The sequence below is a fragment of the Tamandua tetradactyla genome, chromosome 20 (assembly GCF_023851605.1).
Source record: "Tamandua tetradactyla isolate mTamTet1 chromosome 20, mTamTet1.pri, whole genome shotgun sequence".
Lineage (NCBI taxonomy): Eukaryota > Metazoa > Chordata > Mammalia > Pilosa > Myrmecophagidae > Tamandua > Tamandua tetradactyla.
This window is the reverse complement of record NC_135346.1, coordinates 32226654-32239832: the sequence shown is the minus strand read 5'-3', so window position 1 is coordinate 32239832 and position 13179 is coordinate 32226654. Positions and strand designations below refer to the sequence as shown.

Sequence of the window (13179 nt, the reverse complement as noted above, 5' to 3'; positions counted from 1 at the left end):
GCAAAGTATCCATCCAAATAAACAGTATTCTCCAAATCTGACAAGCTACAGAAAAAAATAAAACAAAGGTCTTTACGTTCTTCAAGTTCATGCCAGAACTATTATGAAATGAATGCTCTCCTCAACCTCAGCTGCTATCCACCTATTCTCTCAGGAGTAAACTCTGATTGGTATTTTCTATCTTGGTATGACTTACACAAAACTGAAGGACAGTTAGAAACCAAACCTACAGAATGATGAATTTGCAGAAAAGTCCAGAGCACTTTAACAGAGAACCACACCCAGAGCCAATCCGATCCGGAGATGGAGAATGCAGAACTTAAAAAGGGAGAAGAATAAAAGAAAAGGGTACAGGAACAGTGTGCTTTTTCACATCTGCCAAGTTGTCCGCGGGAGGCAGTGGGGTGAAAGCAGACAGCTGCCGGAGCTTAGGGAGACCTGGATTCTAGTCGCAGCTCTGCAATTAATTCACCGAGTGACCTCAGGCAAGCCCCTTCCTCCTTCCTGGGCCTCGGTTTCCCCAACTATCTTGTGAGGGATATACATCAGATGATTTCCCAGGGCCCTTGCAGTTCTGACATTCTATGACCCAAAGACCCATTATTAGCCAGTCGCAAGCAGGGCTCCCGCAGCTGGCCAGAGACTTGCCTGACACAGCTGGCCTTTGGCATGCGTGGAAGAAGCCCCAGGTGGTCGTTTGGGCGGCCTTTCTCGTCTTGGGTCCTCAGTCTGCCCCTCTGTCAATTAGGACCGGGAGATCACAACCCCATGAGGTCAAGGGAGCTATCTGCACCATGAGGAATTCTCCGGTTCGCCCCACCCCGGGAGCGGTGCTCGCACCGCTCCGCACAAGCGGCCCCCGAAGCCGAAGACCCCGCAGCCGCCCAGGCCTGTCCCCTCTCAGGGGAGCATCCGCTGTGCCCCAGCGAAAGACTAAATGGGTCCTACGAAAGCGCTGACCCGCCGCCGGCCGGAGCCCGACAACACGCGTACTCACCGCTCCGGCTGCGGCTCCGCTTCAGCCGGGTCCACCGGTCCCCTGCTTAGCGCTGACAGCTCGCCATCCCCCTAGGCTTCCCTGGCAGCCGCTTCCGGGCCCCGTCACGTGATCCTGGCGCCTAAGCCGGAGGCCGAAGTCACGTGCCACTCCTTCGCGGTTTCTCCAGGGCTGGAGAATGCTGCTTGGTAGCACCACCTGGCGACGTAATCCTGCTACTGCAGGAAGGAATGTGTTCCCAGGGGCTGGGAGTGGGAACCGAGGGGGCGAGGGCAGTGTGCTTCCAAATCCAAAACACTGCCGCTGAGGTGAGCGTGTGAAAGACTGTTAATGTTTGCACATGTTGTACCTCCTTTAACAAAGGTGAATGCGTATATATTACCCTTATAATCAAGAATATACATCTTTTTAAAGTAATCTAGTCATATTTCTGGAAGAGTACTCTTCCAGAAATATGACTAGATGCATGTATTGTAAAGGTTTTCCTTTTTCCTCCTCCTCTTTACGTTTTTTCTTTAAAAACTATATCTCTACTCGGCCAAAAAAAAAAAAACAGAATAAACTGCTAGCGCATGGATAAATCTGGATAATTATACATTAATATTAAAATAATAATGCTGAATGAAAGAATTTTTTAATATTCCATTGATAGAGCATTCTAGAAAATACAAAATACAGGGAGAGAAAACATATCAGAAACAGATCAGTTGTGGCGACAGGCAGAAGGGGAAAGAAGGACATAAAGGGGCATGAAGAAACTTTGGGAGTGAGGAATACTTCACTATCTTGATTGTGATGATGATGTAGCACGACTGCCAGAACAAATGCCATGCAATGGGTTGGCTTAAACAATGGAAATTTATTGACTCACAGTTTTGGAACTAGGAGAAGTCCAAAATTAAGGTGTCCCCACGGTACTGCTTTTTCCCAGACTTGGCATTGTGGGGCTGGCTGTTGGCAGTCCTTAATCCTTGGCTCTTCTGTCACATGGCCATGCACATGGCAGCCTCTCCTGGCTTTAAGACCCATCCTGCATCAGTTGGGCCACACCCTTACCAAAGTAACTTCATCAGTGGGTTCCCACAGGAATCAATAAAGTTTAAGAACATGTTTTTCTGGGGCACATAACTCCAAGCCACCACGCAGGTGAATCGATTTGTTAAAACTTATCAAATTGTACACTTTAAATATGTGCACTTTATTGTATATAAATTATATCTCAATAAAACTGTTACAATATTCAGTAAAAATTATATAAATAATACATTAATGCATACTTATTAGAAAAGTCCAGACAATATAGAACTATGTAAACAGTGAAAAATCCTCTTCCCCCAAACTCATTCATCTTTCCAAAGGTTTACAATTACCAGCATGTATCCCAGTACTTATTGACTTGTTGTTTTACTTAAGACTTACATTGTTTAAATTTTTTAATAATAAATATGTATATTTATATATACATATAATATAATATATATATATTCTATTTTGGTAGCTGCCAGAATGCAATATACCAGAAACGGAATAGCTTTTAAAAGGGGGAATTTAATAAGTTGCTATTTTACAGTTTTAAGATTGTTAAAATGTCCAAATTAAAGCAAGGTTATAGAAATGTCCAATCTAAGGCATTCAGGGAAAGACACCTTGGTTCCAGAGGCTGATGACGTTCAGGGTTTCTTCTCTCAATGGGAAAGGCACATGGTGAACATGGCGACGTCTGCTAGCTTTCTCTCCAGGCTTCTCGTTTTCATGAAGCTCCCCTGGGACATATTCCTTCTTCATCTTCAAAGGTCTCTGGTTGCATGGGCTCTAGCTCTTGTCCTTCTGTCACTTGCTCTTTCTCCAAAATGTTTCATCTTTTAAAGGGCTCCAGTAAACTAATCCAGCCCCACCTGGAATGGGTGGAGTCACATCTCCCTCTAATCAAAGCTTAATACCGACAACTGGGTGTGTCACATCTCTGTGGAGATAATCTAATCAAACTTACGACATACAGTGCTGAATGGGGTTTAAAAGAAACGTTGCTCCAAGACTGGATCAGAATTAAAGCATGGCTTTTCTAGGGCACATAATCCTCTCAAACCAGCATTATATACATATGCTGTTTAAAAAAAAAACAAACCAAAAAAACCCTCCACAGGTTCATTTCATTAAGGAAAGAGAAAAGAATTATAGATTTATGTTCCATTCAAAGGATAAGGGCTAGTGAGTTCCTTGCACCCCTGAAAGTGTCCACAATGGGTATGCACTATGTGCCTGCTTTGAGCCAGGAACTGTGCTTAGAATGCTGCTGTGCAGAGTCAAGGAACACCCTTAAGATCTCTTCCAGAAAACTACCAACCTTAGAGATCCCTTGGTCCTGGTTGTGTGGATTGCATCTGCACCAGCTGTGGCCGTGGCATGACTTCAGACGTGAATCTTCCGCTCTTTCTGACTGTCCTTTGCTTGGGATTAGCCTCAGCTACTGCAACATTCGATTCGCGTTTAGAAGCACAGTGGCACCAGTGGAGGGCAACACACCAGAGACGAGATGGCATGAATGAAGAAGGCCGGAGAAGAGCAGTGTGGGCGAAGAAGATGAAAATGATCAAAGTGCAGAATGTGGAATACAGCCAAGGGCAGCATCGGGTCACAGTGGGAATGAATGCCCTTGGTGACATGACCCATGAAGACTTCAGGCAGGAATACAAGGAGAGGAAAATGTTCTATGAACCTTCCACTGAGGTCCCCAAGTCTGTGGATTGGCGTAAGAGAGGCCACATGACTCCTGTGAAGGACCAGGGTCAGTGTGGTTCCTGTCGGGCTTTCAGTGCCACTGGCTCTCCTTAAGGACAGCTGTCCTGGAAAGCTGGCAGACGCGTTCCACTCAGACAGCAGAACCTGGTGGGCTGCTCCCGACCCAAGGCAGCAAGAGCGGCAGCGGTGGCCTCGTGGACAGCTCTTTCCAGTGTGTCCAGGGCAACAAAGACCTCGATTCGGAGGAGTCCGATCCATGCACTGGAAGGGACATGCCCTGTTGCTACCAGGCCGAGCATTCTGCTCCCAGTGACACTGGCTTTGTGGACAACCCTCCGTGGGAGATGGCGCTTATGAAGTGTAAGGTCCCATCTGTGATGCAATTGATGCAAGCCTTCACTCCTTCCAGTTCTACTCATTAGGCATAAATGCCGGATCCCAGTGTCCAGGTGGTTGGCTGTGGCTGTAAAGGAACAATAAATACTGGCTCATCGAGAACAGCTGGAGTGAGGGTTGGGGCATAGAGGGCTACATAAAGATGGCCAGAGACTGGAACAAACACCATGGAATCGCCACTTCGGCCAGCTATCCACTGTGTGACCCGATGGATGCACAGCCACAAGGAAGGACTCGGGGATGGCATATCGGAGGCATTTTACTTAAAAACTGGCAAGCCCTCATTGTGTGGGATTAAACACTTGGATCATTGAGGATGCAAGTTGCAATTTAAATCCTGTGACATATTTACAATGGTAAAATGTTACCACTATTTACTAACTGTTGTAAAGAGCTTTGTAATAGTATGACTCATGCCTTAGCACTGCTTGAATGCTAAGACTTAAATTTTCTTTTTTTAATAGGATGTATAGTTTTACCTTTCTAAATAATACTTAATTTCATGGGTAGAAAAAAAGATCACCTCCAGGCCTAAAATTTCTATCGCTCTACGAGATGTTTTCCCTGGAAAGCCAGACCCTCTGAGAACAACACAGCTTCTTGTTGGAATTACTGGTGCAAATGGTAATTTGCCACCCTCAATCGGCTTCTGGGATGCAGAAACTATAAAGAAGGATTCTTTTTGGCACTGCCAGCACACCATTGTTAGAGACCCTTGAATAAAGGCTGCACCATTTTCAGACACAGCCAGCCAGGACTCTAACACCCTTCTCATTTTACAGTCCAGATTAGAAACCACATAATCAGGCAAAGATAACATTTGGCAGATATCATACAAATCTCTGCCTCTGTCTCCACTTTTTACTAAAAATCTAAATAAAGAGGATTTCCATTACAAGCATGGCTGCATAGGTAAGCATTTTGACTCCTCCTCCTGGAAATGATGCAAATCCAAAAAGGGAAAAAAAATCTGAAAATTTCATTCTCAGCAAAACTAGGAGAAAAATAGAATGAACAGATACCAGAATATGTGTAAGAGCTAACAAAAGCAGCTGAAATCAGAAGTTGTGCAGGGAAAAGTGAAGGAAAGAAACTCATAGAGTAGTGAAGGGACCCAATGGTACTGTCTGTGGCAACGGAGAAGAAAAGATTGGTAAGGATGTGCAATAACTGGAACTCTGTCCATTGCTGGTGGCAGAGTGTAATGGTACAAGCACTTTGAAAACTGCATGGCAATTTCTAGTAAAGTTACACACGCACTGTTTTAGTTTCCTGAGGCTGCTGTAATAATTTGCAACAAACCCGGTGGCTTAAAACAACCGAAATTTATTCTCTCACAGTTCTGGAGGCCAGAAGCCTGAAATCAAGCTGTCAGCAAGGTTGGTTGCTTCTGGGGGCCCCAGGTCTTGCTCCTAGCTTCTGGTGGCTTCTTGGTGTTCCTTGTCTGGTGAATGGATCACTCCAATCTCTATCTCTTTCTTCACAAGACTTTCCTCTCTCTGCTTCTGTGTGTTTCTCCTCCTCTTCTTATTAGGGTACTCACAGGATGTAGGGCCCATCCTAATCTAGGATGATCTCATCTCAAGATCCTTACCTTGGGCGGGCCACGGTGGCTCAGCAGGCAAGAGTGCTTGCCTGCCATACTAGAGGACCAGGGTTCGTTTCCGGTGCCTGCCCACGTAAAAAAAAAAAAAAAGATCCTTAACTTAATTGCATCTACAAAGAGCCTTTTTCCAAATAAGGTTATATTCGCAGGTTCTAGGCAGCTATATCTGTTGGGGTGCCACTGTTCAACCCACCACACACAGCTACCCTGCAAGCTAACAATTCTGCTTCTAAGTATTTATGCAAGAAGAAATACTGAGGTCTGGACTATGATGAGATAAAGATAACTCTGAATACAAAAGTTAAGAAGACGCTGAAACTCAAAACTCATGCACGTTCCTCCTTGTCTCCTTAAACATCGTACCCTAGCTACTTGCTCTTCTCACCCTACTCCTAGCTACAGTCCACACAAAGAATTATATACAAATTTTATAGCCAGTAACTCTATCCATCATAGAACAAAACTAGAAACAACCCTAATGTTTATAAGAGGTGAATGGGTAAACAAATTGTGGTGTATTCATGTAGTAGGAGGGAATTACTAATACATGCAAAACTGTGATGGATGTCAAAAATAGTATGCCAGACACAAAAGACTGCATATGATTTTATTTATATAAATTTATAGAATGATTAACAAAACTAAATATATTAGCAAAAACTAATCTACAATGACAGAAATCTGATCAATGGTTGCCTGAGACAAGGGGTGTGAGGTGGGATTGACTGCAAAGGGACACAGGGAGCTTTCAGGAAAGTTGCTACTATTCTACACCTTGATTGAGGTGGTGTGGTTACGTGGGTTTATACATTTATCAAAAGCTATTAACTTAGACAATTAAAATGTGTGAACTTTATGTATAGAAATGATACCTCAGATTAGAAAGTATTAGATTAGAAAGATTTTAAAGAGATTACCAGACATCTGAGAAAAGCCTCTAACATAAAAGAATAATCAAATACACAAATACAAATACATGAAAACAACTTGGAGTTGACATTGCAAAAAACAAACACACAAAAAAATATCCTCAGAGAGGGCCACGGTGGCTCAGCAGGCAAGAACACTTGCCTGGAATGCCAGAGGACCTGGGTTCAATTCCCGGTGCCTGCCCATGTATTAAAAAAAAAAAAAAAAAAAAAAAATCCTCAAAGAAAGATGTTGCAATCATGAAATAAGAGCACTATGTTCTAAAAAAGGAATGTTCTGAGAAAAACAGCTCTTGGAAATTAAAAATATTAAAGCAGAAATGAAAAATAGAACCATTAGAACATAAAGACAAGGAAATCTATTCTTTTTTTAACTTTTTTTATTGCATAACATAAACACAAAGCAAAGAAAGAAAAAAGTGATCATTTTCAAAGCACTCTTCAACAAGTAGTTACAGGACAGATCCCAAAGTTTGTCATGGGCTACCATACCATCATCACAATCAACTTTGTCTTTTTTGTGAAAAATAACATATATACAAGAAAGCAATAAATTTCAAAGCACAGCGCAACAATCAGTCGTAGAACAGATTTCAGAGTTCAGTGTGGGTTACAATTCCACAATTTTAGGTTTTTACTTCTAGCTGCTCTAAGATACTGGAGACTAAAGATATCAATTTAATGATTCAGTAATCATACTCATTTGTTAAACCCTACCTTCTCTGTATAACTTCACCATCATTTTTTTATCTTTCTCCCACTCTTTAGGGGTATTTGGGTTATGGCCATTCTAACTTTTACACTTTGGAAGGGGCTGTCAATAATATGGCATAGGGAGCCATTCTAGATGAGGAGGTGAAACTCATCAAGAAGATGGGTGACCACCTGACCAACCTCCGCAGGCTGGCCAGCCCACAGGCCCGGCTGGGCAAGTATCTCTTCGAAAGGCTCACCCTCAAGTATGATAACTAGGAGCCTCCAGAGCCCAAAGGCCTTTAGGGGGGGCCCTCTGCATTCCCCTGGCATCCAGGCTTCTGCCTGAGCCCCTCCCTCCAGCCAGAAGGATCTCTTTAACCAGCTGCCCTGCCACCCTCTAACAAGCCTTGAACCGTGTGAACAATAAAGCTTTTTGCAGCAAAAAAAAAAAGGGGGGGGGGGAGGGCATATTTTTATTGCATGTACACACATAAAGGCAACTCTGGAAACATACACAAGAAAAAGTGTACAGCCAATTCTCACCACCATCACCACTCCCATTCCTTGTCACCTGTCTCTCCTCCACTTTCAACATGCACATAGCTGTTTTAAGACTTTCATAGATCCTCTTAGAGGCGCTGATGGATATTAACATACACACATTAAATGTAGTCTCTAGCTCACAGGACATACTATTGTGAGCTTTGCCTTGCACACTTCTGTTTCAGTCATTAGACCAGTGCTCCTCAAAATGTGGTCCTTGGACCAGGAGCATCAGCATCACCCTAAAACTTCTTAGAAATGAAAATTCTTGAGTCTCATCCACACCTACTACATCAGAGATTCTGGAGGTGGGACCCAAGTTTCTGTGTTTTCACAAGCCCTCTAACCAATCCTGGTGTTCACTCTTTCTAGAGAAGCACTGCCCTAGACAAGAAACTCCCCAAGGGGCCTGCTTCAACTATTGGCCCCTGCACTCAACATAGTGGGCCCCTGTCCCTTTGAGGTGACTTGTTAGTCTAGCACCTTTCTAGAGAACGGTAGAAAATAATTTGAAGACTCTCTCTCAGCTACCCAGCTGGGTTACCTTGTCAAACCTCTTGATGGCAACAGTTTCCTCATCTGAAAAGCGAAATTAAAAATCCTGCTTGGTCCTGCCTCCCTCCTCAGGCTGTATTGAGGATCAGATGTATCTGTCACTTGAAGGTTCCATGACGGGTATCTGTCACTTGGAGGCTCCATGACGGGTGATGTTGGTGAAAGACAGTAGGATAAGTAATTCTTTTGCACCCACAAGCCTTAAAGGTATATCTTGAGTTCTTTCTTATCACCACACCATCCCCCAACCCTCAAAGGTAATGGACCTTGATACATCAGATAAACCTGGCTTGGTCACTCCTTTCCCTCTCCATTCTGGCCACTCACCCACACCTCTATTTTAGAGGTCCCTTGGGCCCATGACCCATCTTCCTGCATTCTATGAGTGATAATACTCCTACTCAACCCCTCCTCTGTCAGGAATATTGTCCTCTAAAGTTGTTTTCAATTCTTAAACTCTCAGGATTTTATATCTTAAAAAAATTCCTTTACATTGTTATGTTGAAAGAAATGTCAGAAACAAAAAAGACAAATATTATCATGCCTCACTTATACAGGCTAACTATAATATAAAAACTCAGTGAACTGAAGTAGAGAACATGGGTTATCAGGTTGGGGCCTATTGTAAAGGGTCCTAGATTGTGAATTCTTATAGTAAGTCACATATATTAAAGAGTTGTAACTATTATTTCTAAATTCTGAGATACTGAGTTGTTTGTTTATAACCTGGCTGTTCCCAGAAACTTCCTGTATTTATGTGACACCTGAGACTCAGAGTTAGAGCTCTGAACTATGAAAATCAGCAGTTACCCCATATAGCAACTGTGTAAAAAGTTGAAAAAGTGATCAGTCTTTGAGTACAGATATGAATGAAGCTGACTTGGATAGGACTAAAGTAAATCAGAATACAGGGTAAAGGATGATATGGTCCATATTTTAAAACTTCAACTTCTGTATGAGACCAAAGGGAGAGATGTTTATTTGATGCAAAATTTATATTTTGGATAGTGCATTTCCTAATTTAACTTGTACAGTCAGTTTACTTGAACACCATAAGTACATGGAATCATGAATAGGGCGTGAGATCTTGTTAGTTTGTACAGATTAGTGTGATGCCTCAATATATCCCAGAGTATTTTGGGCAGAAAATAAAAAAGCATTTGCAAAGTCCTTTTGGGGGACTGGGGAGAAAGAAGGAAATATTCAATCAACTTCTCCATCTGGGGAATTCTTGATATTCTTGCAAGCAGTGGGGACAACCGATGCAATAGGCTGAGCTCTCAATCTTAGGGCTTACCCCTAGGAAACTTATTCCTGCAAAGAAGAAAATAAGCCTACTGATAATTATGCTAAGAGTCACCTCCAGAGAACCTCTTTGGTTGCTCAGATGTGGCTTCTCTCTCTAAGCCAACTGGGCAGGTGAGCTCACTGCCCTCCCCCAATGTGAGACGTGACTCCCAGGGGTGTAAATCTCTCTTACAACATGGGACTGAGTCCCAAGGATGCTCTGGGACAGGGTATCATGGGAATGAGAAAGCCTTCTTGACCAAAAGGGGGATGAGAGAAATGAGACAAAATAAAGTTTCAGTGGCTGAGAGATTTCAAAAAGAGTCGAGAGGTTATCCTAGAGATTATTCTTATGCATTATATAGATATCCCTTTTTAGTTTATGGTGTATTGGAGTGGCTAGAGGGAAGTACCTGAAACTGTTGAACTGCGTTCCTATAGCCTTGAATCTTGAAGAAGACTGTATAACTTTTACAGTGTGCTGTGTGATTGTATAAACCTTGTGTCTGTTGCTCCTTTTATCCAGGGTATGGACAGATGAGTAAAATTAATAAGGATGAAAAATAAATAATAGGGGAAGATAAAGAGTAAAAAAAGAACAGTTGAGGCTAATCTACAGTGGGACACCCCCTAAACAGTGTCTATGTGGGACAGCAGGGAGGGGTGTTGACTGAAAAGAAGCACAGGGAATCTTCTGGATGGACAGCACAAGCATATGAATTTGTCAAAACGCATCCAAGCGTACATTTAAAACTTGTGCATTTCACTGTATGTAAATTATACTTCAAGAAAAAAACCCTGAAATACCTAATTTAGGGGGTTGTTGTTAAGATCAACTGGTAAATAGTAGGTGCTCAACAAATAGTGTCAGGAGCAGCAGTAATTTTTCATACTAATGTAGGTATACTAGCTTTCTTTTGGTAGAATTTTCTTGGCAAATATTTTCCATTCTTTTACTTTTAAGCTTTCCATATTCAGGTTTTTATAAACATGATGTAGAAGAGGTTTCTTTTACTAGTCTTTTCACATTATTATAATCACAGATACATTTGTAGTCACATGCTTCCTTATTTTTGTTCTGTATGTTCCACCCATTTAGTTTATCTTTCTCTCCTTTCTTGACCTTCTTTTGGATTGTTTTTTTTTCATTATTCTATTCATTTGAAAGGTAAACATTTTATTTCTATTTGTTAGTAATTTTAACATATATACTTAAATTAATAAAGTATTAATGAAAAGTTAAATGTCTTTTCCCATCTTTCAGAAAATACAAGAACTTATAAGCATTTCCATTCACCACCTCCCAACTTATATACTAACAGAGTCACATATTTTAATTCTCTTTTTCTTAGACTCTCAGATTTTATCAGTCAAGATTTACCCACATATATATTTCCCTTTCTGTGATCTTCATTTCTTTTTGCATCTCAGAACTTCTGTCTCAAATCTCCATCCTTCTGTCTGAATACTTCCTTTAAATTTTCCTTTAGTGAATGTCTCTGTTTTTACTCATTTGAAAATGTCTTTATTTTACACTTTTTTTTAAAGGATAATTTTCCCTTGGTACAGAATTCTGTTGGCTGTTATCTCCACTCAGCACATTGAGATTGTCCTTTTACTATCTTGTGGCTTCCACTGCTGCTAAGAAACCAGCCAACAGCCTAATCTCAACTCTTTTGTAAGTAATTTCTTTTCCTCTGGTCTGGCTGATCATTCTTTGGTTTCCTTTTGAGGGGTCCAGATGTGGGTTTCCTTTTATTTATCCTACTTGGGTTTCTCAATTAGGATCGCGTCTGTCTGGAAAATTTGCAGCCATTATTTATTCATGTTTTCTCTATTGCATTCTCTCTATTCTTTCCTTCTATCCTCTGATTTGATGCATTTAGGTCTTTTCACCCTATTCTATGTCTCACCTTTTTTTTTCTCTCCCAGATTTCCATCCCTTGGTCCATGTGTGCTATATTCTGAATATCTTTGCCAAATCTAGCTTTTTGTTCTCTTCACTTTGTCTAATCTGCTGTCAAGTCCACCCATTGTGTTTTAAGTTTTCATAAAGTAGTTTAATAAAGATAATAAGACTTAAGGTAAACATTGTTTAGAGCTGAGTAGAGTAGTTTGCTTTCTGACATACTATTTTACATTCAGAATCTTTCAAAACAAAACAGCTTACCATCTTACAGTGAATGATACAAAACATTAGCTTGCCCTTTTGAGTGTTTTTTTCCATTCAACATATCTTCATATTATTTTCCTTCCACTTATATCTGAAAAACAAAGAATGATATAAAGCTTTTTGATAGAGTGAGAAAAGACAGTTGATCAGTGTAATCTGAAATGTTTACCAGTAAAAAGCTTTTCACCTGGACATCTTAGCAATGGCGCTTACATATAAAATTTAACTGGGAGGCTTAAAAGTTCACTTAAATAGCAAGAAAAGCTGTAGAATGAATTGAGAATAAGAAGCAATGAAATTTTAGTTTTAATTCATACCAAGCTTGAGGCAGGAACCCTGCAACAAAGAGGTTGTAAACAAGCTACCATCTGGGAGAAGATAACTGAAAGTCATCTAGCCTATCTTAGCACCCACCAAGGTATTTTACGAGGATCCTTTCGTCGTTATATCAGCATTATAAATCGTCAGCAGGAAGAAGTGCCTCTAGGGCGAGGAAAATATGGCCACACATAGGTCTGCCAAAGCCAAAACTCCGACCACCCAAACCGACTGCCACCGCGTGTCAACGGAGAGCTTCCTGCCTACGAATTCAAGTGGCAGCACCATCCCTGGTGCCTGAAGACCGCCCGCCATGGAGTAGCAGAGCAGCTTTCTCAAAAGGAGCATTTGCCAGAGGACAATCTGTTCAGTGGTAATGTTTCCCGAGCAGTCATATTCCTCCTAAGGTCCTCTAAGGAACTCCTAAGGTCTCCAGAATCCAGTCGCTGTTGGAGAGCCAGGAGACAGGCAGCGACAAGCCCCGCGGAGCCCTTCGTTCCCTCCCATCCTGGAGAGCGCTCTGCTCCTTGAAATATTATTCTTCCTCCTCCTCAAAGAAGCCATTTTACAGAGCCCAAGTGCAGTCTGGGCTGGCTCTGCTTGGCAGGCTCCCTCAGATTCCTGAATTGACCCGCAGAGGCCGTGCGGTTGACAGAGCGAGGACATGTCCCGCTGTCGGAGGCCCACCCTGGCCTTGCCGAGCAGCGCCCGCGCGGCGTCCAGACTGGGAGGCTTAGCAAGCAGCACAGCCGCGCCCCCGCGCCCCCGCGCCCCCGCGCCCCCGCGCCCCCGCGCCCCCGCGCCCCCGCGCCCCCGCGCCCCCGCGCCCCCGCGCCCCCGCGCCCCCGCGCCCCCGCGCCCCCGCGCCCCCGCGCCCCCGCGCCCCCGCGCCCCCGCGCCCCCGCGCCCCCGCGCCCCCGCGCGGCTTGTTGCGGGACTT

General features: G+C 42.8%; 1 protein-coding gene, 1 long non-coding RNA gene and 1 pseudogene across 2 annotated transcripts in view; 1 reads left to right on the top strand and 2 right to left on the bottom strand.

Annotated features, from left to right (window-relative positions):
* Positions 1–1173, bottom strand: part of SLC36A1 (solute carrier family 36 member 1) — a 72077-nt gene extending 70904 nt beyond the window's left edge. The window contains exon 1 of the mRNA XM_077137448.1: positions 998–1173. The gene's annotated coding sequence lies outside the window, so the exon portion shown is untranslated. The remainder of the gene's footprint in view (positions 1–997) is intronic.
* Positions 1174–3400: 2227 nt separating this feature from the next.
* Positions 3401–4158, top strand: LOC143664727 (procathepsin L pseudogene; annotated as a pseudogene).
* Positions 4159–7080: 2922 nt separating this feature from the next.
* On the bottom strand, positions 7081–12904 carry LOC143664531 (uncharacterized). The gene is made up of 3 exons (XR_013166463.1): positions 12336–12904; positions 11919–12012; positions 7081–9775 (listed from the first exon to the last, which is right to left on the bottom strand). It is a non-coding gene; the product is annotated as an uncharacterized LOC143664531 (long non-coding RNA).
* Positions 12905–13179: the final 275 nt, after the last annotated feature.